At 45.4% G+C, this 24,813-nt stretch overlaps 1 protein-coding gene across 4 annotated transcripts in view; it reads right to left on the reverse strand.

The window, feature by feature from the left end:
- SUSD6 (sushi domain containing 6) overlaps positions 1-24,770 on the reverse strand; it is a 93,214-nt gene extending 68,444 nt beyond the window's left edge. The window contains exon 1 of one of the 4 annotated variants that reach the window (XM_081830343.1): positions 24,503-24,770. The gene's annotated coding sequence lies outside the window, so the exon portion shown is untranslated. Of the gene's footprint in view, positions 1-1,175; positions 3,167-22,134; positions 22,276-24,126; positions 24,280-24,502 lie in introns of those variants that run through there. The other 3 variants (XM_081830346.1, XM_081830345.1, XM_081830344.1) reach the window with 3 other exon arrangements.
- Positions 24,771-24,813: the final 43 nt, after the last annotated feature.

A 24,813-nucleotide genomic window follows, 5' to 3' on the forward strand; every position in this document is an offset into this window, starting at 1 on the left:
TCCCTCACATCGCTAGAAAGCCTCTTGTCCTAACACCTGTCCCCAGAACAACACTTTGATCCTCCCATAGTCCCTAACTCGGGCTCAGAGTCCCTCAGAGGAGCTTGGGAGTTCAGACACCTGGCTTTTAACTACAGCTCTGCCACTAGCTAATTCTGAACATGTCACAAAACTTTTCTGGGCCCGTTTCCTCCTCAGTAAAACAGAGGGATTGGAAAAGATAATTTAAGAGTTCCTCCAGTTCGGGGCGCCTGGGTGGCTCAGTTGGTTAAGCGACTGCCTTCGGCTCAGGTCATGATCCTGGAGTCCTGGGATCGAGTCCCGCATCGGGCTCCCTCGGCAGGGAGTCTGCTTCTCCCTCTGACCCTCCTCCCTCTCGTGCTCTCTGTCTCTCATTCTCTCTGTCTCAAATAAATAAATAAAATCTTTAAAAAAAAAAAAAAGAGTTCCTCCAGTTCTAAAAGTTCTATTTGAAATGCTAGGTTTGGCCTTATCTATTTACAATAAGCCAAAGAGAAAGGGGAAAGATCCAGTCTTAACTGTGAGTATGCACACCCACCATCTGAAGGACAGAGGTTCTTATACTGTGGGAACCAAACTGGGCCAAGGGGAGCTCCAGAGAAGCCAGGAACTCAGGCACGAGCAAGAGCCATGGGAAAGGGCTCTAAACAGTGGCTGAAAGGCCAGCCCAGGCCCTCAGGTTTAAACTATGAAAAGTCCTTTACTAGCCTCCCTCCTGCCCTCTGCAGGTCAATCTTTTTAATCGGTGTTAAGAGGAGGAGGAGGGGTAGGAGGTAGACTTACTATTCCAACTATGGGTCATTGAACAGCAGCACGGGCAATCAGCTGGAAGCTTATTACAAACTTGCTGGAATCTCAGCCTCCATCCCTGATCTCCTGATTCACAATCTGCACTGTAATAAAATTCCGCAGGTGATTCCTATGCTTGTTCAAGTTCGAGAAGTCCTAGCTTAGGGTATGCTGCCTTCTGTTCTCTGCACTGTCACCTCTTCACTTGGTAAAGATGACTTTAAGACTCTGTCTACATTCCCCCTAATCCCACCTCCTGGTGCAGCTTGTGCACATGTGGACGTACGTACGTACACACACACCCACCCCCAGCTCAAAACCTCCAAACCCAGAGTCATCAAGAGTGACAGAGACAGGTTACTTACTTTCTTTCCCCTTGCCTCTTTCCTACGTCCACACAAGGCCAGAAAGAGGCAAGACTTAAAACACAAGCAAAATTAGAGCTTTTTTAAGTGACTCAGCCCACCCCCGCTGTTCAAAGATTCCCTGGGAGGAGGGACAGAAAATGGGGGGGTGAACCCAAAGGTACAAACTCTGATGGGAAGAGTCTCATCATTTACATCTGAACAGAGACCAACAGGGGTCCAAGGTTTCATTTCTAAAGTTTGTTTTTTGCTGTTTTTGCTTTTTTCTTTTTGCTGCGGCTGTCTTACATTACATAAAGATTCTTGGGGGCTCGGGCTAAAGGGCAAGGCACACACACAGAGTAAACAAAAACGCAGCAAGGGTTCTCCTAGCACAGTGGTGGGGAGCAGCAGCTGGAACAAAGACAAGACCTCAATGAAGAGTAGCATAACAGAGCACTGGAACAGAAGACAAAATGTGGGGAGAAAGGGGGCTGGACTCTGCTGAGTAGTCCGCGCAGTGAAGGAGATTAGGTTGCTGCTCACCCCTCACCCTACCCACTGTCACCAGCAGCAGATGGTCCAGCCCCAGGCAGCTGGCAGCAACAGCAATCTGCACGTGCCTGCCTGCCCCACCCTCAGGGCTGCAGATGGGGAAGAGCAGGACAAAGTCCAGATCCATCCCTGGTCAAAGCAACACCGAGAAAGAGCACCCCCAGGGCAGGGTGGCAACATCACTTAATGCTTTGCCACACTGAGATGAACCTAGAAAACAACTCTCAGCATTATCCAAGGTTCTCCTGCACCCACACACAGCTCATCAGAAAGAGGGCTTGGTAAGGTGGGGAAAAGCCAGAACAGCTCCCTGAGAGCACTGGGTGTGTTGGCCCAGGAGGGGTCATTTAATCATTCAGCATTTGCGTGCACAGACCACATTCCAGGCACCACACCGGCCAACTGGGAGTGCAGTGGTGACAGCACAGGGTCTCTGTCCTCAGGAAGCACAAGGAAACAGACATTAACACAGTGCGGTAAGTGCTGAGCACCGAGTGATATGGAAGCACAGAGCAGGGGCACCCCACCAGTACAGGGGCAAAGAGTGGTCTAAACTGACACTGACTGTAAGAAGGGGCACTCCAGGGAGAGGAACAGCATGTGCAAAAGCCTGGAGGCAAAAGAGAACTGGGAAGTGCAAGTTTTTCTGCCTTTTTGGCCTCTGGTCACCCTGACCAGGAGCAGACTCATGGGTCTGTGTGGGGATCCTAACACATTACTGTCTAAAGGAACCTGGGGTCTTGGGGTCATCTTGTAAAGTCCAATCTATCCATTTTAGGAGGGGAACTAAGGTCCAGAAAGGGGCCATGACTTGCCCAGGGACATGGCTTGCTGGTGGCTGAACCAGAACTCAGTTCTCCTACCTCTTCACTTAAGCAGAGTTCCCTCAAATATCCCCCCATCAGAATCCAACCACTGAGCTCCATCAGACCTAGTGCCAGCCCCAGCACTGTTCTCCACTGTGCTCTGTCCATTCGGAGCACCCAAGGCTCGGCTCATGTCCAGCCCTCTGCCGGATGAGGAAGTTCCACAGCATCAGCCTCCAGGAACTCCAGCATGGCAGGAGCAACTCATGAAAAAGCAAGAGTGGCTACCTGCCTCCGCTGGAAAAGAGGCAGAAGGCACACACAGCAATAATCAAGGTAGGTTGTAGTTTTTGTGGAGTGTTTGTTGGTTTGTTTTTGAGGGAAGGTTTAGCAAAAATGGGCCCCCCCTTGGAAATGAAGGAGGGCTGTTCAGAAAACTGGAGGGGACTATCAGTCAACACAGAAACAGGAGATGAGTCTGAGTGACTGCCAAACCAGGCAAGCTTAATTAAGACTCTCCTACCCTTTCCCCAGGAAGCCCACCCCTCATCTGGCTGATCATACTAAATGAGCTGTGGGAAGCAGTCATTTTAGAGAAGCTGAAGGCCTCAGTTGGCCTCGCCTTGGGGGATGGGCCAGCAGCCAGGGGGCCAAGCCACTGGAACTTCAGGGCACAGCTGCCCTTAGTGTCATATCTGCCTTCAACAGCACTTGCTCTATGAAGGTCCCTCAGCCTCCAGCCTGCCACCCACCCACTCTGGATCCATGTGTGCACCCTGGAAGTACTCATTAGCTTTGCGAGTGTAACCCGCTATAGAATCTGAATAGAAGGCACAGTTACTCAACTGCAAAGCAGAATTCCTCCTCTTCTCATAACAAAACAAAGATGCATGCCAAACAACCAGCTAGCTGGTGGAAACTGTGGAAAGAGGCTAAGGGGCACTAGAGTTAAGCCCATTTACTAACCTCATTTAGATGCCTGGCAAACCTCTGCTCCAAGGCCTTAAAGCATCAGTATGATGAAAACATCCTCAAGATCAGAATTCTTTCCTGTCCCAAATGCCCTTGGATACCACCTCTGACCTCATATCCAAGTACAATCCTGGCCTCGAGTGCCAGTGCCAGACTTACTCAGGGGCTGAAAAGCAATGTTTGGTCTAATACAACAAAGGGACCATAATGGGTACCTTGCGTCCTAAATTCCTTCATATCTGCCACAAGGAACCTCTGGGTGGAGAGGGTGTGTGTGTGAACCTCTGGGTGGATAGGGTGTGTTGTGTGTGTGTGTGTGTGTGAACCTCTGGGTGGAGAGGGTGTGTGTGTGTGTGTGTGTGTGTGTGTGAACCTCTGGGTGGAGAGGGTGTGTGTGTGTGTGTGCACGCGCACTCGCGCGCTGGGGGATAACACTATAGCCAGACTTCCTTTTCTTTCATCCAAACAGCAAACCTTAAGAACTTGCCTTCCTGAAAGACAAATGCAGTTCATTTCCAAACATCACTGACAGAACTTCTTGTTTTCTCTCTCTGCTTTTTAAAACAGATGAATGCTCCCCTAGGGAAAAAGCAGCTGTAAATACAGGAGAGGGTAGAAAAAGAATCCTGCTATGAGTTTCAGAGGAACCATTATACCATTGTAAAAAGCATTCTCAAAAGAACAACACACCCAATCCAAACAGAAAACACACTTCATTCAAAGTACTTCTCTCAAGTATAACCTTTGGGCAGATGATTTCTCTATACTCAAGGCTGTTTCTTCCTCTACTCAACACCATGACCTTCACATATAGTGAGTTAGTGATTTTCTTCCCAGGAGACTTGGAAAGAACTAGCTCACAACTCAATGTATCTGCTACTTAGTGCCTATCATTATCATCACCATCATCACCATTATCATCATCAAAGGGCTAAATTTCATTTCTAAACTGCTATAGAAATTTAAGCAAATATAAGCCATTGTTTTTAGACAGACTGAGACCACAGTATTTACTAGCTGAGCACAGGATAAGAAGAAGGAATAAATCGGAAACAGGCAGCCTGGCTTCTGCACTTATTACTTTCCAAAAAGAATAGCATTTTTCAAAGGCTCAGAATTCTGGGAAATCACCCACTGGCTTATTATACCCCTCCATCCAACAGTAATGAGGCTGCCACCTCGAAACCCATTTGCCAAAAATAAAAGATCTAAAGAGGTGTTTCACAGAAAGTTTGTGAGAAGAAAATTCAAGCTGGTTTTATTTTCATATAAGCTACAATTAAATGGCTTTGCCTTTGCAACCACACTTCCTACCTCAAATTCCAGTAAGTTTAGAAGTGCCCCACAGACTTAAACTGGATTGCAGGGAATTCAGCTGGCTAAAACTGGTCCCAGCCCACAGCCATATTAGTAACTAACCTGTTACACAGTCCTAGGTGGGTCTGAGAAATAAAAGGGGATTGAGGAGAGGGTAGGCACGATGCTTAAAATTCTACCGAAGTCAGAAAAGGAAGACACTGCTTTTAATTTCATGTAAGATTCTATTGTTAGAAGGGAAAATGCAACATAAGCTATAAGCCCCATCAGTGACAAAGTAAAAAAAGAGAATGCTTGTATTTGCAGAATACATTCATACCCCCAAATTTCTCAATCAATACAAATGCCATTAACACAAATAAATCAAATCCTGAGTCCAACAGGTCTGCTCACTGTTGCCCCTAATTGTCTATTTTTTTAAGCTATAAGCTTCCCTATTGACCAGGCACCTTTCATCCTCCTTTTGGGAAGATTCACCACACAGGCATCTGGCCTCACAATTCCCCAAGAACCCTGGTAACCTTCTAGTATGAGCACATTTTCCATGTGAACCATGGAAATGAGAATGTAGGAATCTCAGAATGAGACAAACTCTTGGGTGACAAGCCTGACCCTTCCAGGTCTTGGTTTCCAGAGCCCTAGAACTTCTCCTGGATGGTCTTTGGGCCTCCAGTCCCTATTCTGCTCCAGACCCTTCAGAATTCTGCTAGGAACTACACTCTCAAAGCATTGTCAGATCACCTTTCACCTCTAATGGGTCACCTCTGTCTACCCCATGCAGCATCATTTCCCGTCAGTCCTTTATCTATAGCTTACAAAATGCACAGAAGACACAGGTCCCACCCCACCTTCAGGGTAGCTGGGGAGGCTGCAAACCCAGACAGCAAACAATCAAGGCACACAATAAGGCAGGAGTATCTATTTCAGTATTCCATGTGGGTGCAATAAAATGCTAAATCGTGAGGTATGAATAATTAGAAAATAAGAAAGAACAAGCAGTAGCTACTTGTAAGTAAAGGACAAAATAATGAAAACAAAAACCAGGAAGGGTCTGAACCAAGACAGTCAAAGAGGACCTTAAGAGGAAGGAAGGAAGGGAGGGGCTCCTGGGTGGCTCAGTCAGTTAAGTGTCCAACTCTTAGACTTCGGCACAGGTCAAGAGCTCAGGATCATGACATGGAGCCCCGAGCCCCACATGGGGCTCCGCACTCAGCAGGGAGTCTGTTTCTCTCCTTTTGCCTCTCCTGCGCAGGTGCACACTCTCTAAAAATACATAAATCTTAAAAAAAGAGAAAGGAAGGAAGGGAGAAAGGGAGGGATGGAGGAAGGGAGAGAGGGAGGGAGGGATATCTGACCTGAAGGGAGGGAGGGAGGGAGATCTGAGAGCTGAATAAGTATGGAGAAAGAAGGAATTTCTCAGGCTGGAAGGCTGAAGTAAGCAAGATATAAATTGGGGGGTGGAGAAGGAGAAGGTGGGAAAAAGAGAGGGAAAGAGGCCAAGAATCAGAGAAAAACAGAAAGAAAAAAATCCCATTTGAGATTCTCCAGGGCATGGGACAATTCTTAGGGCTTCCCTATATCTATCCCTTGCAGACTCCAGTTATTCCACAAAGTATTAAGTATTCAACTGGATACTTATAGTAAAGCCAGTTTGTACAGCCATGAAAAACAGAGAAATTCTGCCTTGATGAGTAGGCAGTAGGAGCCAATGAACGTTCTTGAGCAAGAAACACAACCTAAGCCAACCGAACAAGTATTTATTAAAAGCCTACTATGTAAGGGGCACCAGAATACTTACTCCTTGCCCTCAAAGGGCACTGCCACCATGGAAAGGGATGGTTAATACCACCTCCCACACACGCAGGGCTTCATTCTCTTACCTAATCTCACGAGATAAGAACAATGTTCTTGGGAGATGAACCTGGCAAGAGAGACCAAAGCAGCCTAAGAGGTTAGACAGGATGATGATCAGGTCTGGTCAGGATAGTGGCGACAAAAACCTACAGAAGTAAGAATTGGCAGGGGCTGGTTACCAACTAGAAAGGAGGGGATCAGAGAGGGGAATCATTATGACAAAGAAGTCAGAGAGCAGGAAGACCTGGGTTTCAATTCCCAGATGGTGACATTATTTCAAGCCAGGCTTTCACCCTCCTCCTGACCGCCAAATGCTAAGGTCAATCAGCTCAGCCATTCTCCTATTTCTGGGAATGGGGGTTACACATTCCATCTTCCCATCTGCCCACGGTCTTTTAAGCTAGTTGTGATTTCCTGTAATTCCTATTTGCAAGGAGGTGAAGGGGATCGATAAGGAGAAGAGTTGACAATTCCTTTGTCCATCACAATGGTGATAAATATATCTCAATGGTCCTGCACTAAAATTTTACTGGCAGCTCTTATTCTGGGAAGAAGAGAAAGGGGGAGGAAGCATTATGTTTAAAAAGCCCTGAGGCAGTGTTCTCCTTACACAATGAGTTCTCCTCCTAGGCAGAACCTCCCTAGCTGTATTTAGTGAGAGACAGGGATGAGACAGAGAAGCATCCGCCCTGAGAGCCAGTACCAGTTCCTACAGAGAAAAGAGGCCCAAGAACCCTGAGCGCCTGTCTATGTGAAAAATGAGCACAAAATCAGGAGAGCAGAAGAAACATAAACCAGGCCACAAATGCCTGAACACACAGCAGAGTGGAAACAAGCAGCTGGACTTCCACATAACTGCTCTGAAAGGGAGAGGACACTTGGGGACAAGGGCGTGGCCAAGTGCTCGTCCCAAAGTGGGGCTGCCCACTGTAAAGCTGAGCCACAGGAGGGCCACCTTGGCTCCCAGAAATGTGGCCCTTCTCTCCAAGACCCTGCCGGCCATTCTGCCACCCCTGACCATCCTAGACAGAAGGAGCACGGTAACAGGGGAACAGGGGTGAGAGGTGGAAGGGAAATCGCAGGTGATTTTCTCCCTCCATGACTCTAGTACCTGCACTTCCTAAACTTTCTTCAAGAAATAAGTACAACTTGAGATTTCCCAAGTTTTTTAAAAAACAAGTTAACAGGGAAAATGAATTTTGAGATGGGTACTTTACAAAGGGAAAGTGCAATCTAGCCCTCTTCCCTGTTAAACAAGAACAAAGCGGGGAAAAGTGCAGATTGAATGAAGAACACTTGTTGGTTAAAGCAACTTGGGATGCCTGGGTGGCTCAGTTGGTTGGGCGGCTGCCTTCGGCTCAGGTCATGATCCCAGGGTCCTGGGATTGAGTCCCACATCGGGCTCCTTGCTCAGCGGGGAGCCTGCTTCTCCCTCTGCCTGCCTCTCCCCCTGCTTGTGTTCTGTCTCTCTGACAAATAAATAAATAAAATCTTTAAAAAAAAAAAAAAAAGCAACTTGGTGGATTCTCTGACATTTTCTAAACAAACACTTCCCTCCCACCCGTGACAGATTCTGACAGCTTGAGCACAGTCATGCTTCACACAGGGACCTCAAACAACTAAAATAAAACTAGGGTGTGATCTGAGAAGATCTGTTATGGCAAAGCATTTTCCCAGTGCTCTGTTTAGGCTTCTTATGGATGGCAAAAGGCCTTTTTATAAGCCTGTGGCCTGGCTGTGTCACGGAGGAGAGGGATGTTTTGTCAATCTGAAGGAATACTTTCTATAACTGGGGTGGTCAGACTCCCAATGACATGGACGCTCAGAACAGTAATAATAGCATCATTATTATTAACTGGCACTTGACTGCATTGTGCATGGATCTAAGCATTTTCTATCCAATATTTTATTTAATCCTCACAACAACCTTAAAAGGTAGGTATTACAACTATCTCCATTTTTAGACAAGGCACAGAGAAGTTAAATAACTTGCCCAAGGTCATTATAGTTAGCAATTCATAACACCAAGCTTACAAACTAAGCAGTCTCACCCCAAAGCACACAATCTCGGTAGAGGTTCACACTGAATCCATATTAGATTAACGTAATTCATTTTAAATATTAAAATGATCCTGGATATATTATGGAAGAGGAGGCAAAATTCCCATTCATTATAAAAGAAAACAGGAAGCCGTGAAGACTGTTCACACTGCCGCTTGCAGCTCTATACCCTCTCGAGGTGGACTTGGACTTGGCTTCGAAGCTCTACTTCAGAACCTGAGCAGAAGGAAGTTCTTTACATGTCATTCGCCAGACCCCACCCACAAAGGAACTGATTCCCTACGTGTAAGGTGGGTCAGGTGATTCTAACTAAGCACACTTTAAGAAACACTGCTTTGGGGCATTCTAGAAACTTCTGAAGCTGCTGCAAATTTGGGAACTAGGTCATCAGATGTTGAAGGCTAATTCCCCTGAACTGCTAATGAGACAGGCACCGCATGTTAAAAAAGCTGTTGAAAGAGTGGAGTGGACTGAACCAGGAATTCAGAGACATTAACTCCCAGAGCTCTTTACAGACTTGCATCTAATGGAGAGATTGCCCTCTCCACGATGTGCATATATGTTTGTTCCCAATCTTCCACAGCTGAGGTAACCTGGCCAGAAGGTGCCTCAAAAATGAGCTTGATTTCTCTGGAAAATGACGGCCAAAGATGGATACACTGCGTATTAGTGTTCAAATTCAGATATTCCTAATAGAAACTTCAACAGAAAAAGGCTGAGAGGGGCGCCTGGGTGGCTCAGTGGGCTAAGCGTCTACCTTCGGCTCAGGTCATGATCCCAGAGTCCTGGGATCAAGCCCCGCATCGGGCTCCCTGCTCAGTGGGAAGCCTGCTTCTCCCTCTCCCACACCCCCTGCTTGTGTTCCTGTTCTCACTCTGTCAAATAAATAAATAAAATCTTAAAAAAAAAAAAAAAAGAAAGAAAAAAGCTGAGAGGGGAAGAATTCATTTTTGTTTGTTTTTTTTTAATGTTTGTTCTTTAAAAGTCCCAACACAAAGCACGTTGCCTGGGTCTTTGCACTCATTTGTAAATTGAGTAAAGATGTACTTGCTTTAGGGTTGGCCTCTCTGTATTTTAGTCTGTCAGTTAAGTGCCCATCCACATATGTGAGCTCACCAATTTTGTCCTTCCTCCTTGGCTTAAATTATTTATTTCAATTGCATTACTATACAAGAAACAGGGCTCCAAGTTCAGAACCGATTTCAGTAATTTAATGAAGTTGTGTAGAAATGCTAATGCTTTTTTGGGCACCAGGCTGACCTTTCCCTGCTCCTTTCTAGTCTCTGAGGGTAAGTCCTGGCTGCTGCCTCCCCTTGGGGTAGGATGCCCTCTCTTCCTGGATTTCCACAAGGTCTTAACAGAGGCTGGTTCTGCTACTTACCAGCCATGCCAACCTAGAAAGGTTTTTTTTAATCCAATTTGGCATTAATTCTCACAACCATAAAATGGGTATAAGCAACCTACTTCAAAGTTGCTGTGTGAAGATTAAATAAGCTAATACAAATAAAGCCCTTAGAAGAGTGCCTGACATGTAGAACGCACTCCATACACGTTATCTTTTATTATGAGTCTACCTTGTAATGTTAAGAAAATTTTACGTGAATCTAGAGCTTTCTACTTTTCAAAGCAGTCTCAATTGATTATTGCTACAATTAGTCCTCACAACAGTCAGAGAAGACGGAAAGTGTATGAGCATTTTCTGCTATAAGGAAGAACTCATTATCCCCCTAGATTTGGAGCTGGAGACCTGTCGCAGTCATCTTTGTATTCCACCCCCATACATACTAGCATGAATCAATAAATTAATGTTGAATTGGACTGAATGTAGGGTTTGGTCATGCTATCAACAGAGCAATCCTAGCCTTGTGACAAGGAGCTAGGGAACAAATTAGAATCATTATTCTAGGGAATTCCTAGCTACCCTGAACACAGAGACAAAAGGGCCACCTTTCCCAGTCCTGATTCCAACTCATCTTTGAAAAGAAGCATTTGCAGGAAAGGGAGCAGCCAGAGGTCACTTAGAGGTAAACGGCCGAAGTGTCCGTGCACAACTCTGAGGCAGCAGGGAACCAGGATAATATAACGGGGCATTACCCAGCCCCTCCTGCTGGGCCAAATGGGGATCCATAAATGCGGCATCTCAAAGGCAAACAATGCTGCCTTCCCTAAATGAAATGGGAGTTGCCTTTCAGTAGAGTACAGGCCAGTCTATAAATACCCTCTCTTCCTGCATACATCCAAATGTCTTAACCCAAAGGAAGGGATTAAAAGGCTTCCTGTGGGGCCAACTGCCACCTGCCTAAATACAGAGACTATCTGGTCTCCCAGACCCTAAATAAACCCTACAGAGTATCCCTGAGGGAAAAGCTGCCATCATTCAACAGTATACGCACCCCCCCCCACCCCAGTGATACCTCAACCTTTTTTTCTTTCCACTTCGGTTTATTTTTGCTCACCAACCCCGCCTTCCCAGACCTTCACCCAGGACCATCCACTCCCATGCATCCCTCCACTGCAGCTCCTACCTGGTCCTGACCTCCTCTCTCCAGGTATTTGTTCTCGGTCTCCCTCGCCACCTCATCCTCCACCCCAACTTTCTAACCCACATATATTATATCTGCCCTGAAAAACACAGGCTTTGGAATCACTCCAGCCTTGGTTCTACCGCCAACAGAGTAATTTATAGTACTTAACTTTTTAGAGCTTTTCTGATCTAGAAAGTGAAGACAAGCCCATGAGAGTACAGCACCTAGCACAGCACCTGGCACACAGCACACTCAGTACTTCCTGCCTTGTCCCACTCTTCACATTTTTCTTCTTTCTTTCCTGGGTTTCGTGACTCTGACTGTCACTGTTACTAGGTATTATACGTGCTACATACATCCAAATGTCTTAACCCAAAGGAAGGGACTCAAATGATGAAAATTTTAGTCACCAAGGTTAACCATGTAGCAGGTACATTCTGGGACAAGGTCCCATCAGCAACCTTCAAATTACACTAGAGATAAGACTGGTTACCTTATACCTCCCCACTATAAATGGCCCATTTGGTGAAGAAAGTAACCAGAGGGGACAGAAAGACACAGAGCTGAGGGTCACTTATGGCCAGCAAAGGATAAATAAAGGCCTCTGTTGAAAAGAGAGCTACCCTACAACCCACCAATTGCACTACTCATAAAGATACAAATATAGTGATCCGAAGGGGCACCTACACCCCAATGTTTATAGCAGCAATGCCCACAATAGCCAAACTATGGAAAGAGCCCAGATGTCCATCGACAGAAGAATGGATAAAAAAGATGCAGTACATGTGTATACAATGGAATATTACTTAGCCATCAAAAAAGTGGTATCTTGCCATTTGTAATGACGTGGATGGAACTAGAGGGTATTATGCTAAGTGAAGTAAGTCAGAGAAAGACAATTATCAAGTGATTTCACTCATATGTGGAATTTAAGAAACAAAACAGAGGACCATAGGGGAAGAGAGGGAAAAATAAAACAAGACAAAAACAGAGAGGGAGAAAAACCGTAAGAGACTCTTTAAAAAAGAGTTTATTATTTGTCAGAGAGAGAGCGAGTGAGCACAAGCAGGGAGAGCAGCAGGCAGAAGGAAAAGCAGGCTCCCTGCTGAGCAAGGAGCCCGATGCAGGACTCGATCCCAGGATCCTGTGATCATGACCTGAGCCGAAAACAGACACTTAAGTGACTGAGCCACCAAGGTGTCCCCCATAAGAGACTCTTAATCATAGGAAACAAACTGAGGGTTGTTGGAGGGGAGGGGGAAGGGGTAACTGGGTGATGGACATTAAGGAGGGCATGTGATATAATGAGCACAGGGTGTTATATGCAACTGATGAATCACTGACCTCTACGTCTGCAACTAATAATGCACTATATGTTAATTAACTGAATTTAAATTTTAAAAAAATTTTAAAAAGGAAGGTAAGGGCAGCAGTCTCACATGCAACTAAAACCCCAAAAGAAAGCTTCCCATAATTCCACATTTACATGTAAAAATGTTTAATTAATTCTGTCAGCAAGAACAGCTGCCAGTTTCACTAGAAACACCATCTGGCTCATTTCTGATAAGGCCCAGGCACGACTTCACATAGGCCAGAGACTGCCTACAATATGGATCCCACAAGGTGGCATCCTAGATGACCGCTCCAAGGCAGTGTGCCATTCCTCTCTCCCTGGTGCTCGGAAGCTGCTCCTGCAAGTTCACGATTAGGCCTGAAATAAACCCAGAGCTTCATTCTTTTATAAGTATCTCCTTCAAATCTTCCAGGCATCACCCTGGCTAACTCAACATAGGGCCTTAATACAAGTGACCCAGTTCCTCTGTGCCTCGCTTCCTGTAACTCTGAAGTGGGCACAAGCTCCACCTCACTTCCAGACACCAACCAGAATTAATTTAAGCAGGTCTGTTTTCAAAAACCAGATAAATACTATAGAAACGTGGCAAACAGCCTGAACAGCTTGTATTTCAGAGGGGCTTTCATAAAGTGGGTGCCAGGGTGGCTTCTCCACTGCAGAGTCTCATTTTGCGATTAGCTTAGATTAAGAGGGTCCTCTCCATGAGGTCTTTAAGCTCCTCCAAGGATCTTCCTTTTGCCAAGCCAACAGGAAGCACTTTGATGTACTTCGCTAGAGGCCTTTAGGCAGCCACAAATAAGGAAAAGAAAGCAGGCTGGAAATCTAGAGCAGACTCATCTAGAGGTGCACAGACTTGACTGGTATTAAGTACTGAAAAGTGATTGCCTCAATAGCAGGGCCCTTCAGACCCTGATGTGGAATTATACAATGTGGATGCAATACTACAGCAAGTATACATTCCAAAAAAGATGGAATACAAGGTTTGCCAGCCACCACTAAATGCAAATTTGGAAAAGGGTGTATTTGAAACACACGAAAACAACATCAAAACTATGAAGTGCGGGGCGCCTGGGTGGCTCAGTCGTTAAGCGTCTGCCTTTGGCTCAGGTCATGATCCCAGGGTCCTGGGATCGAGCCCCGCATCAGGCTCCCTGCTCAGTGGGAAGCCTGCTTCTCCCTCTCCCACTCCCCCTGCTTCTGTCCCCTCTCTTGCGCTCTCTCTCTGTCAAATAAACAAGTAAAATATTAAAAAAAAACCAAAACTATGAAGTGCAAGAATCTGTATACATACGCATACTCCTTCCAGGCCACTAGGCAAATTTAGATGGCTGTAACTTTTGACATTGCACTGCATTTTTTACCAGATGGTAAGTACTTCGTGACCCCTATGAAGAAGGGAGCAAGGCCAATGTTGTGAAGTCTGATGAAGAGAAAACCAAAGAGGCAAGGGTGAGAAGTGTACTGTACAATCCCAAAGTGAAAAACTGGTGGCTTCAGCTCTGACCCCCTAAGTTTGGTGATGAGGATCTCTCACTTTCTGGAAACAATTCTGTGTAGAAATCACTCAGCGCCCACCCCCACCCCCATCAAAACGTGAATATACAGAACAGGAGCCCACAGCACAAAGCTTAAAACCTATTTCCCACCAAGTCTAACTTCAGCGCAACCATTCAGTCTCATAAACGGGCAGAAGATAGTTATTCATGGAGCAGGTAGGAAGTCGCAGGCAATACCAAAGTGGTACGGAGAGGGGCCTTCCCCTAGGGAGGCTGAGCCCATCCCTATGCAGGTCTTCCAGGATGAAGGAAGGAGAGGTGAGCAGACTCTGGGCTGTGAGGCTGTCGGTGTGAACTCCAGCAGGAGGGCAGTTAACAGAGAAGGCCATTTCTGCTGCTAATTCAACATGGCCTCAAGACAAGTCACCAAACCACTCTGTGCCTCACTCTCTGTAACTCTGAAGTGGGCATTAACTCCACCTCACTTCCAGCACAGCTGTGAGGATAACAGCTGATAAAAGTTAATATTTACTGAGCACTAACCACGTGCCAAATACCAGGCTACCCGCTTGATATGTCTGCTCCAAACCCCTATATGTAGTAGATACTACTTTAAACCCCCATTTTCAGTTGAAGAAACTGGGGCTTAAGAAAGAGACTTACCCAAAGCCACATAAGGCAGACTGAAAATTTAACACTACAAAAGCAAGGGTCGACCATGAATTAATTAATATCACTTCTTCCCCAAATAAACTGCCATTTGAGTATTTTTTAGTTGTGAGGCACTGTACCTGGTTTTAAAGATCCAGTTTGGGGGCACCTGGGTGGCTCAGATGGTTAAGCGTCTGCCTTCGGCTCAGGTCACGGTCCCAGAGTCCTGGGATCGAGCCCCACATCGGGCTCCCTGCTCAGCGGGAAGCCTGCTTCTCCCTCTCCCACTCCCCCTGCTTGTGTTCCCTCTCTCACTGTGTATCTCTCTGTCAAATAAATAAATCAAATCTTAAAAAAATAAATAAATAAAAAGATATGGCCTAATAAAAATAAATACCCCGTTTTATTTGATTTTCATAATTATCCCATGAGGGGGTACTTTTAAGTTATATGTGCCAAGAGTCAAAGTCATATGACACAAAAAGGAAGTTTTAGAAATTATAATTTTCCTGTTACCCTTCAACACCCTCAAATCCTCCATAGCAAGTAATCATTAATATTTTGGTAGCTACCTTTCTGGAGACAGATAGTGTTAACAGTACCATCTCCATTTTACAAAGGACAAAAATGAGGGCCAGAGAAGTTAAACTTAGCTCAAGGCATAGAGCTGGCAAATGGCTGAGCTGACAGTGAAAGCAGGGTTAATCTGAACCCAAGGCCTGCTATCTTCCCCTTGCCTCCCACTCAGTACCCACTTCTTAAAACAATCGTCCATTTTCATTCACCAAAGGAAAGGGGGAAACTGCCGGGCTCACAGCCAGTCTTACTCCTCCACTTTCCCAATGACATGGAATAAACAGACAGGGCTGTCTAAGCACACCCTGCCCCAGTAACATCAGCACTGCTTTATGTTTCTCCAAATCTAAGCCGTCCTGGGTGAGATGGGACCTTCACTTCCAGCTTCCTCCCTGCCCTCACAGACGCATCTTTGCCTCTGAAAACAAGGGCGGGACAATAGGGAAGAGGAGGTCAAGCCTCGCCTACAGGAGACCCAAGATCCCCTTGTCTGCAGAAAAGGGAAGGATGTTCCTACAGGAGCCCTCACAAGTTCTCAGGCGAAGACAGTCCCCTTTTGGAAACAGTGTTTACAGAGTTGCTCAAAATCCCCATTACCGAGTCCTTAAGACCCAAAGAACCCAGAACTTCTTCTCTGGCTTACCCCCAACTGGACCTTCTAATAACCCCCAAACTGCATGGATTCCTAGATACCAAGGTTTTGACCCTATGGCCTCTCCCCTCCTCCAAAAATAAAAATAAAAGCCCCTCAGACAATATAGGAATGCTTTTCCTTAGTTAGGAAATGAAAGCTGCCTTTCAAATTTTGTACGCTTCCACATTTTTGTCCCAACTGTACATAAAAACATACTGACCTTGAGAGTACCTATGCTGAGATGGGGTGGGGGAAAAGGAAAGGGTTGTTGTATTGTTTTTCATGAGAAAGTTAAGATTTATCAAGTCTGCAATTCCAGGAGGTTTCCTATTTCCCAGCATGTGGTACCAATGTTTGATTCAGCCTGAGCCCAAGCTGACTCAGTGTCACTATTTACAAGCACAGTGGCTGCTAAATGTCTACTGGTTACCAAAGGCCTTGGCTTTCCCATTTGGAAAATGGGACTAAAATCTTCCTCACAGTATGATAGGACATCTTACATGAAAGCACTTTGTAAAATGAAGAAATCTGTACTGCTATTAATATGGCTGCCCAATCTGCAAAGTAAACACAGCAGAGACTTAAACCAGCCCTTCCATCCTCAAGGGGCTTAAAATCTATGAGTGAAAAAGACAAACCAAAATAAATACTAGAGAACATTTGTTAGGCTGTGTGCTGCAAAGAATCCCTGCAGGGAGATGATTAAATGGGAAAGAGCATTCAATAAATACTTGTTCAATTAATAAGTGAATTCAGATGCAGTGCTTGAAAAATACCTACCTTGTTGCTATTCACAGAAAGTTTTACGAACACCATAGGCTCTGAAATCTGTTCATTCTGCTGTTGCTCACATATATCCAAGAAAAGCAGTGAGCATTTGTAGAGAGCTGCCCTTCTTTCAAAGATGTGATTTTTCAAAAGCATGTATAGACCTTCAAAGGAGATGACCCACACAATTACATTTTATAATTCCAGAAGTAATAGAACCACCCCCAAAAGAGCTCATTTCTGGAGAACAAACAGAAACAAGCCATCCTACTACTACTTCCTTGTTTGCAACCAGATTCACAGTGGATGCTAAAAATATATTAAGTAAATAAGGCGAAACTGTAGATACGCACTTGTAGGTTGGATTTAGGGCATGACTGATGATGCCTCCTGAGGCTTTTAAAAGATGGACAGAGTTCCAGAAACAAAAACCTGGTCCTGAAAATTAACAGGGGTAACTCTGGTATTGGATCCAAATTCTTAAGGGGCCCTGCAGTTTGGTTTTCACTAGCCTTGCTAAAACATTTGGAAGAACCTCTAGTACCCTCTCCTTGCTTCACCTCCTCCCGCCTCCACGGTTTCTGAGCAGTCGTCTTTTCCTGCTACCAGTCAGAGTGAAGTTGGTGAATGTTAACCGCTTTTCATCACCCTGTTTATATCTGTTTTTCATTCAACCCAGGCCTCCCCTTCAAATGTCTCTTTTTAGAATCTCATCACTAATATCACTCTTTGATTCCTTGTCATCCACAGCTCAAGGCCTCAAGGTCACCTTGCCCTCTCACCCTTTTGACTTTAATCCTCTATCCCTGGTCAATCACTTATCAACCAACCAAATAATTCAGGAGCTGAGTACGAAGCGGACAAGGCTGTCACTGACTGACCTCAGGTGACTCCCAACCTCAGCCTGGAACCTGGACCAACACAGAGATGGCTCCCCCTAGAAGTAAAATATATGGGGCTGTGTGCTTATTGGGAGCCTTATTAGTGCCAGTACGGTATTAGGTTCTTTGCTGTCCCAGCCGGTTATAAAGCCACAGAGAGATCAAGAAAAGAGATATCACAAGTCAACATTTACTTCTAAAATTGAGGCCTGGGGAAGACAGGAAAACATTCCCTAAAGAATTCACACTACTGCTCCTATTTCCCTTCTCCCGATTTCTCACTGTGGAACCCACACCCACTTTTCTCTCTTAATTAAAAAAAAAGAAAAAGAAAAAGAAAGAAAGAAAAGATATTTCAGGGTCAGAAAACATTTCCACAATAAAAACTGATTGGTTAAAGAAAGCCTGTAGACAGGAATCCTCACACCAGACCAAATTCCTAGACCTACCTTCCTAGCCAACCTTGATGGTTGGCTCTCCATCCCAGCCTAAAAGAAACCTCTAAGCAGGTGCACAGAACCCTGGCATGGAACGTTTCATAAGAAAAGGAAAAGATTCTGAGAACTATAAATTACATTTGATAAGGAAGGCTCTGTGGGGTTCATGGTAAAGTTCGCTCCATAAAACACAATGCTGCAATTTAGAACTGAGGCTTCATGCTGAAAAAAAATTTTTTTTTAAAGCAGCAGTACATGTGCACTGAATGTAGGCACTACTGCATCTGTAAACTCCCACTACTCTTTAAAGTTCAGCACCGAAGATTTGGAAACAATGCTATTGTATTCTTACACACATAATTCTTCCTTTCATTTTTTTCTTTTTCTTGGTAGCATCTTTTCTTAATTCAGGGCAATATCCTCAACAACACATAATCAAAAGTTTTTGCCATAACACTGTTCTTCCCCAAACAAACTGCATAACCAAAATGTTAACTCCAAAGTAGAAATATGGATGTAGATTTTTTTTTTTTAAAGATTTTATTTATTTATTTGAGAGAGAGAGAATGAGAGACAGAGAGCACGAGAGGGAAGAGGGCAGAGGGAGAAGCAGACCCCCTGCTGAGCAGGGAGCCCGATGTGGGACTTGATCCCGGGACTCCAGGATCATGACCTGAGCCGAAGGCAGTCGCTTAACCAACTGAGCCACCCAGGCGCCCTGGATGTAGATTTTAAAATATCTCCCTAAGAAATAAACACATATGGCTACACAAAACTTTATACATGGGTGTTGACAGCAACATTATTTATAATAACAAAAAACAATCCAAATGTCCATTAGCTGATGAATGGATAAACAAAATATGATATATCTATACAACAAATTATTTAGCAAAAAAGTGGAATAAAGTACTGATACATGCTATAATATAAATCTCAACAACATTATGCTAAGTGAAAGAAGCCAACTTCTAAAGACCACATGTTGTATGATTCTGTTTATGTGAAATGTCCACATAGGTAAACTACAGAGAAAGAGAGTAGATTAGGGGTGGCCATGGGCTACAGGGATTGTGAGGAACCGGGAGTGACTACTAAGGGAGTTTCTTTTAAGGGTGATGAAAATGTTCTAAAATTAGAATATGATGACAGCTGTCAGCTACAGCTGATCTAGTTGATGGAATATTACAAAGCCATTAAAAATAATTATAAAGGCTATATGTCATTACAGAAAAATATTTATGGTATAATGCTAAATGAAAAAAAAAAAAAATACAAAACTGAATGTACAGGGATTCCCAACTGAAAGAAAGCATAGAATAGATGGAAATGATGTTTGTGGTAGGATGGTAGAATCATGGTGAGTTTTTTCTCCCCCTCTATTCTGCAAGCTTTCTGTAATCTTGTCCCCAATGTGTTAACAATTTAAAAAAAAAAAAAGCAGCCCCCCAGTCTTCCCTCAGACAGTTAGCCTAGGCTACCACTTAAAATGCAAAATAAGCAAAACCACCTTATTCTCTTTTTCAAGTTCCCTTTTTAAAACTTCCACCCACTTAGAGTGAGATCGACTGAGAAGAGCCCAAAGAAGGAAGAATGGGATAAACAGTCCTATCCCATTCCCAGAAGCCAGTTTCATTTTACTGGCTTTGTCAGAAGCCGAAGCCTAGTCTAGCCAAAAGTCTAGCAGAGGGAGTCTACACACAGGCCAACTTCATGCTCTGATCTTAAACTTCTGTGGGTGAAGGCAAGTCACTGCTGACAGCAGGCTGGATTTGGAAAGATGAAACTTTCCCCCTCCTTAAGAAAGGATGGTTTGGAAAGGGGAGGCTGGGAAAGAGCCCCTATTTATGCCTCTTCTCTGAGGTATAGATCTCCAACTACAGGAGAAAAGAATCCTGAGTCATTGAATTTTTCACCACAAAAGATCCTCTTCTGAGTAATAAAGAATTGTCAGTCACCACCTCTGCTGTCTGCAAACCCCTGAGAACCTATTACTGTCATCGGAACCCAGGCTAACTTTCCCCAAATCAAGCAATGGGGCTCTACGAAAAAAAAAAAAAAAGTCTTAACACTTGCACACATGTGTGGGAGGGGGGAGCACAGGGAGGGAAGAGTACATTTAAGGGCACACTGCTATCAGGTAATTTTAGGGATCTACTAACACTGGCAACAGTAACAGGGAACTAACTATGTCTGTTTCTGCTTGAGAAAACACTTCAATAATATCCTGTTTCTGGAATACTGCATAAATTCTTGGCATGCAGCCTTCAGATGTTTCAAGGGTGCTATTTTCCTTTTCTGAGACAGAAGGGCCCAGGAAGGAGAATACATCAGAGGCCACACGGGAGCCTGTGAAACCTGTCCAAGTCTCACTACACTTGGGGCATTTTCTGCTGTTACTATACCAGTACCTTCACAGAGACTCAAGTGTCCCCAAGCCCTGACAGAAGCCCAGGTGGCCTTTCACAGCCGAAGTGACCCAGCTCAGTACCACTAGAGGTCTACCAGCAGAGCGGAGACTTCCACACTCAGGGAAGAATCAGAAGATGAGAGAGTAAACAGAGGAACCCTGCTGGTTTCTAGGCCAAAGGACTAAAGGGAAAGAAAAAGGACACCATCACAGACACACATGAGCACAAAAAAAAAGGAAACATCCACAGGTGCCTGACAGGTTTTGCTGCTAAAACCTAAGCCTTTTAAGAGGTACCTCTTTCCCCAGTGCCTCTACTTTTTCAAATAAAGGTTTTACACAAAGACACTCACGAACTTATAAGCATCCAAGGGAACAATGGCTGTTGCCTTGAATCCCAGCCAGAGTGGGAGTGAACAGATCTTGATGCTCAAGGACAGTCACCCCCACGCTGTCCTGGAATTGCTTCACTGGTCTCAGATTCAGAGCTGCTGCAGCTTCAAATACTCACCACAAAACCCCCAGCCCCAAACCTCAAGCTGCATCCTTCATTCCCACCGATATGAAAATAGCTCTCCCACATTACAGGCATCATTTCTCACTGCTCTAGTTTCCAAGTCTCCTGCAATGTGGCAACATAACTTAAGAATATTAATTTTTTAAAAAACCATTCCACTAAATGAAATCTCACTATGGTGGGATATATGGGTGGCCCCTAGACGGAAGCCATCTTGAGCAGAAACCGAAAGTGTCTCTATTATCATATATGCATTTGTTCCAATGTTTACCCTTAACTCAACTGTCCTAATACTCAACACTCAGGTCTGCTTTCAAATATTAAAAAAATAAGGCACTGGGCTTCTTCCTCTATTTGTTCTTCCCCCCACTGCTTAAGGGAAGATCCCTAAACAAGACTTCCTTACTATCCAGAAAGATGGAAGACAGAAAATGAATCCTGCTTGTCAGCTTCAACTAGAAGACCACATGTCAATTCAGGAGCTCAGTAAAATGCTTCACATGGCAATTACACAACCACTACCATTGGACCTGCTGATATTCAGGCCTTCAAGTGGGCACTGCAAGTCTGTAAGTAGGCACTGTAGTCCTGCTGCGTCTCAGTGAACTGTCTCTTGGTACATGGGGAAGTAGAGGGGGAAAACAGCACATCTACTCTCTGGTCTTCCTTTTCTGCCCACAAGCAGCTCTAAGACTTCTCCACAGTTCACTTGTTTCAGCACAGAAATGAGGAAGCTTATGTGAATAATTTTTTTTAAAGATACTATAATTCTCTGAGCCTTCTTTTCTCTAGCTTACTTTATTGTAAGAATACAGCATATAATACATGCAACATACAAAGTAAGTTTTAATCAGCAGTTTATGTTATCACTAAGGCTTCCTGTCAACAGCAGGCTATTAGCAAAGTTTTGGGGGAGTCAAAAGTTATACATGGATTTTTGACTCCATCGGGGTCAGGACCCCTAACCTTGTGTTCTTTAAGAGTCAACTATAGTTACCTGGTTGTCACAACACCTAAGGATATGGGAAAAGTGCATAAGGAACGATGTAAAACATAAAGCAGGTCTTTCTCTGGGCTATAGAAAAGCATGGAGGGAGTGAAATAATGCTTAGTAACAATAAACCTGAAATCAGTTCTTACTTTTAAAAAACCTGGTGAATTATTGCCTTTGGAGGGTGCATATACGTGTATGGAGTGGGGGGGTAGCTGTAGAAATTGCTGCCCCAGCAACAGCAAAGGAGGAAATCCCCTGCCAGTAGATGCACCATTACATAAGAGCACAAGTTCAGTCACCACAGGATGGAGACCTGCCAGGAAACCAAACAAAGTGCTGAGGTCTCTTCTCTACCAGCCACATCTGCAACACCTCATTCTACCTTTCTTCTCCTTTCTGCTGCCTAAATTCTGGGCCTTGAGAAGGCAGGCCTCAGCAAATAAGCTGAACTGTGCCGTTTGACACTGGGTTTGGTCTCGGGGTTTAAATATTGGGGGGGAGGGGAGACAGCCCTACTCTGAGCACACAGGGACCTGTCCCCATCTAACTACAGGTGAGGATTTGTTTCATATGCCATTTCTACTATAGTATCCAAGTCACTCTGTGGACAGGAAGTCCTATCTATCAGTCCTCATACCAGTAGTGTCCTCTAATTTAACTCACTGGACAGCAGGTCCTTACGCAGCAAATGGTCACAACTTAAAATTAACAACATAAACCAAAATACACTGACTTAAAAGACTGTGAACTCCATGATGGCACGGCTGTGTTCTGTCTTACTCATTGCAGTATCCCTAATACCTAGCACAGTGCCTGGCATACATTCTGTATCACATTAATATTGGGGAAAACTGAATGAAACAATGAATAAACAAATTAATATTGTGCACATACCATAAGTGTGTACCTTGGAGAATTATGGATGCTCAAGATCTGAAAAAGAGCTTGAAGAAGTAGAGCCCTGAAAAACTTTTAGAAAGACTCCAGTTTCAATTTTACTAAATGGTAAGCAAATTAGAAGCTAACAGTATAATCTATCAGATAAAGTGTGGGCTCCACCATAGCTATTTTTGTGACCTTGGGCAAGTTATTTGTTTGGTTTCGGTTTCAACTGGAAAAAAAAAAAAAAAGGGAATCATAACAATATCTACCACAAAAGTCTGTTATTAAATGAGATCAATAAAGTAAAGTTCTTGGCACAAAGCTTGGTACACGGTCCTCGAGAACTGTTCCTATTATTGCTATTATTGTTGCTTTATTAAATACCTCCTTTACTGAAGGGGAAGTAGACCTACCCAAATTTTCATTTCTGGTTGAATATGCATCTAGCTAAAAATGCAAAGCCCAGAAAATTCAGAACTCAACGCCAAGAACATGTCTATACTAGCCTCCACTAGATGGTGACAATTTGGGTGTGGAATTCCCAAAACAGAAAAGGTGTGTGTGTGTGTGTGTGTGTGCATCATTCATACATATATTTTAAACCAGAGGAATGAAAAGAGCAAGAAATGAATTAACCACTGCAAAGGCTGGAAAGACACACTTCTACCTCTGCAGATCTAGAAAGGGGGAGTAAATGCCTACAGTTAACTGAACTGGGTAGTTTTACTGCACCTCTGTGCAGAGCACACACAAGCCCAGTTAGCAAGAGCAACAAAGCCCAGCGAGCTCCCTGCCACCAACAATACATTCTGTGGGAACAGCAGTATTAGGCCTCTTGGCCAAGACATGAACTTCCCCCTAATGAGCCAAAGACTTGATTTTGACGACCTTTTCGTCTTGGGTCTTACGGTCCCACCCCCACCCCATGCTAATCTCATTACAGGTAACTTTCCACTTCAGCAACCCCACCGCCAAACTGTGAGGGAGGGTCACACCTACACTATTATTCGGAGTCCCTGAAAACCAGGAGTAAAAAAGAAAGTCTACATATATAAACAGGAAGTGGTTTCGGTGAGTCTCAGCCCGGATAACAAGTAAAGTTTTTGAGATTAAAGAGCAGATGAGGCGCGGGGGCTCCAGAAGGCTCCAATGCTCCCACACAGACTCCAAGATTTCCTCAGGAAATCCACCGTCGCCAAGCCACCCTGCCCCGCGCAGAACCCGCAGCTATGGTCGGCCGGAGGGGGAAATAACAGTAATAAGAAAGGGGGCCTCCGCCTACCTTCTCTCCGCGACCCACAAAGTCTGGTTTCCGCCCTGACTCCCGGCCAGGGAGCGCGACCCCCCATACGCCGGGCGAGGCCAAGCGGCGCGCCCGGGTCCCGGCCACAGACCGGCCGTCCGGACCTCTTCCCGGCCTCCGCACAGCCCACGCCGCTGCCCGCTCAGCCTCCCCGGCCGCCCTCCCGGCCCCGCGCGCGGCCGGCCGGGTGACAGCGGGGCCGGCGCACACAGCGGCCGACGCCGGGCGGCCGGCCGGGGCTTCCCGGCGTCCCCCCCCGGAGGTGCGCGCCGGCCCCGCGCCCCTGACAGCCGGCCGGGCGCGCCAGTGACACAATGCCTGGCCCTGCCGCCCTCCAGCCGCGGTGACAACTCACCCCGGGAACCGCGCGGCGACCTCCGCGAGGGGGGCGCTCGAAGCTTCCGCGGCGCCGGGATCCGCTCTGCCGCCTGCGCGCGCCCGCAACCCTCTCGGGTCTAGGCGAGGCCCTGCTTGCCCTTGTCTGGCTAGCGCTGGCCGGCGCTGCAGGAGGAGGCGGCGGGAGGCGGGGGGCGAGGCTGTCGCCGGCTTAGGAGAATGGAACGCGGCGGCGGCGGCGGCGGCGGCGGCGGCAGCGGCGGCGGCAGCGGCTCCCGCGTCACTGGCCCAGCTGTACGGCTCGGGCGGGGGAGAAGCGCGGAGGGGGGA

The sequence above is a fragment of the Leptonychotes weddellii genome, chromosome 9 (assembly GCF_054177405.1).
Source record: "Leptonychotes weddellii isolate Sample4059 chromosome 9, ASM5417740v2, whole genome shotgun sequence".
Lineage (NCBI taxonomy): Eukaryota > Metazoa > Chordata > Mammalia > Carnivora > Phocidae > Leptonychotes > Leptonychotes weddellii.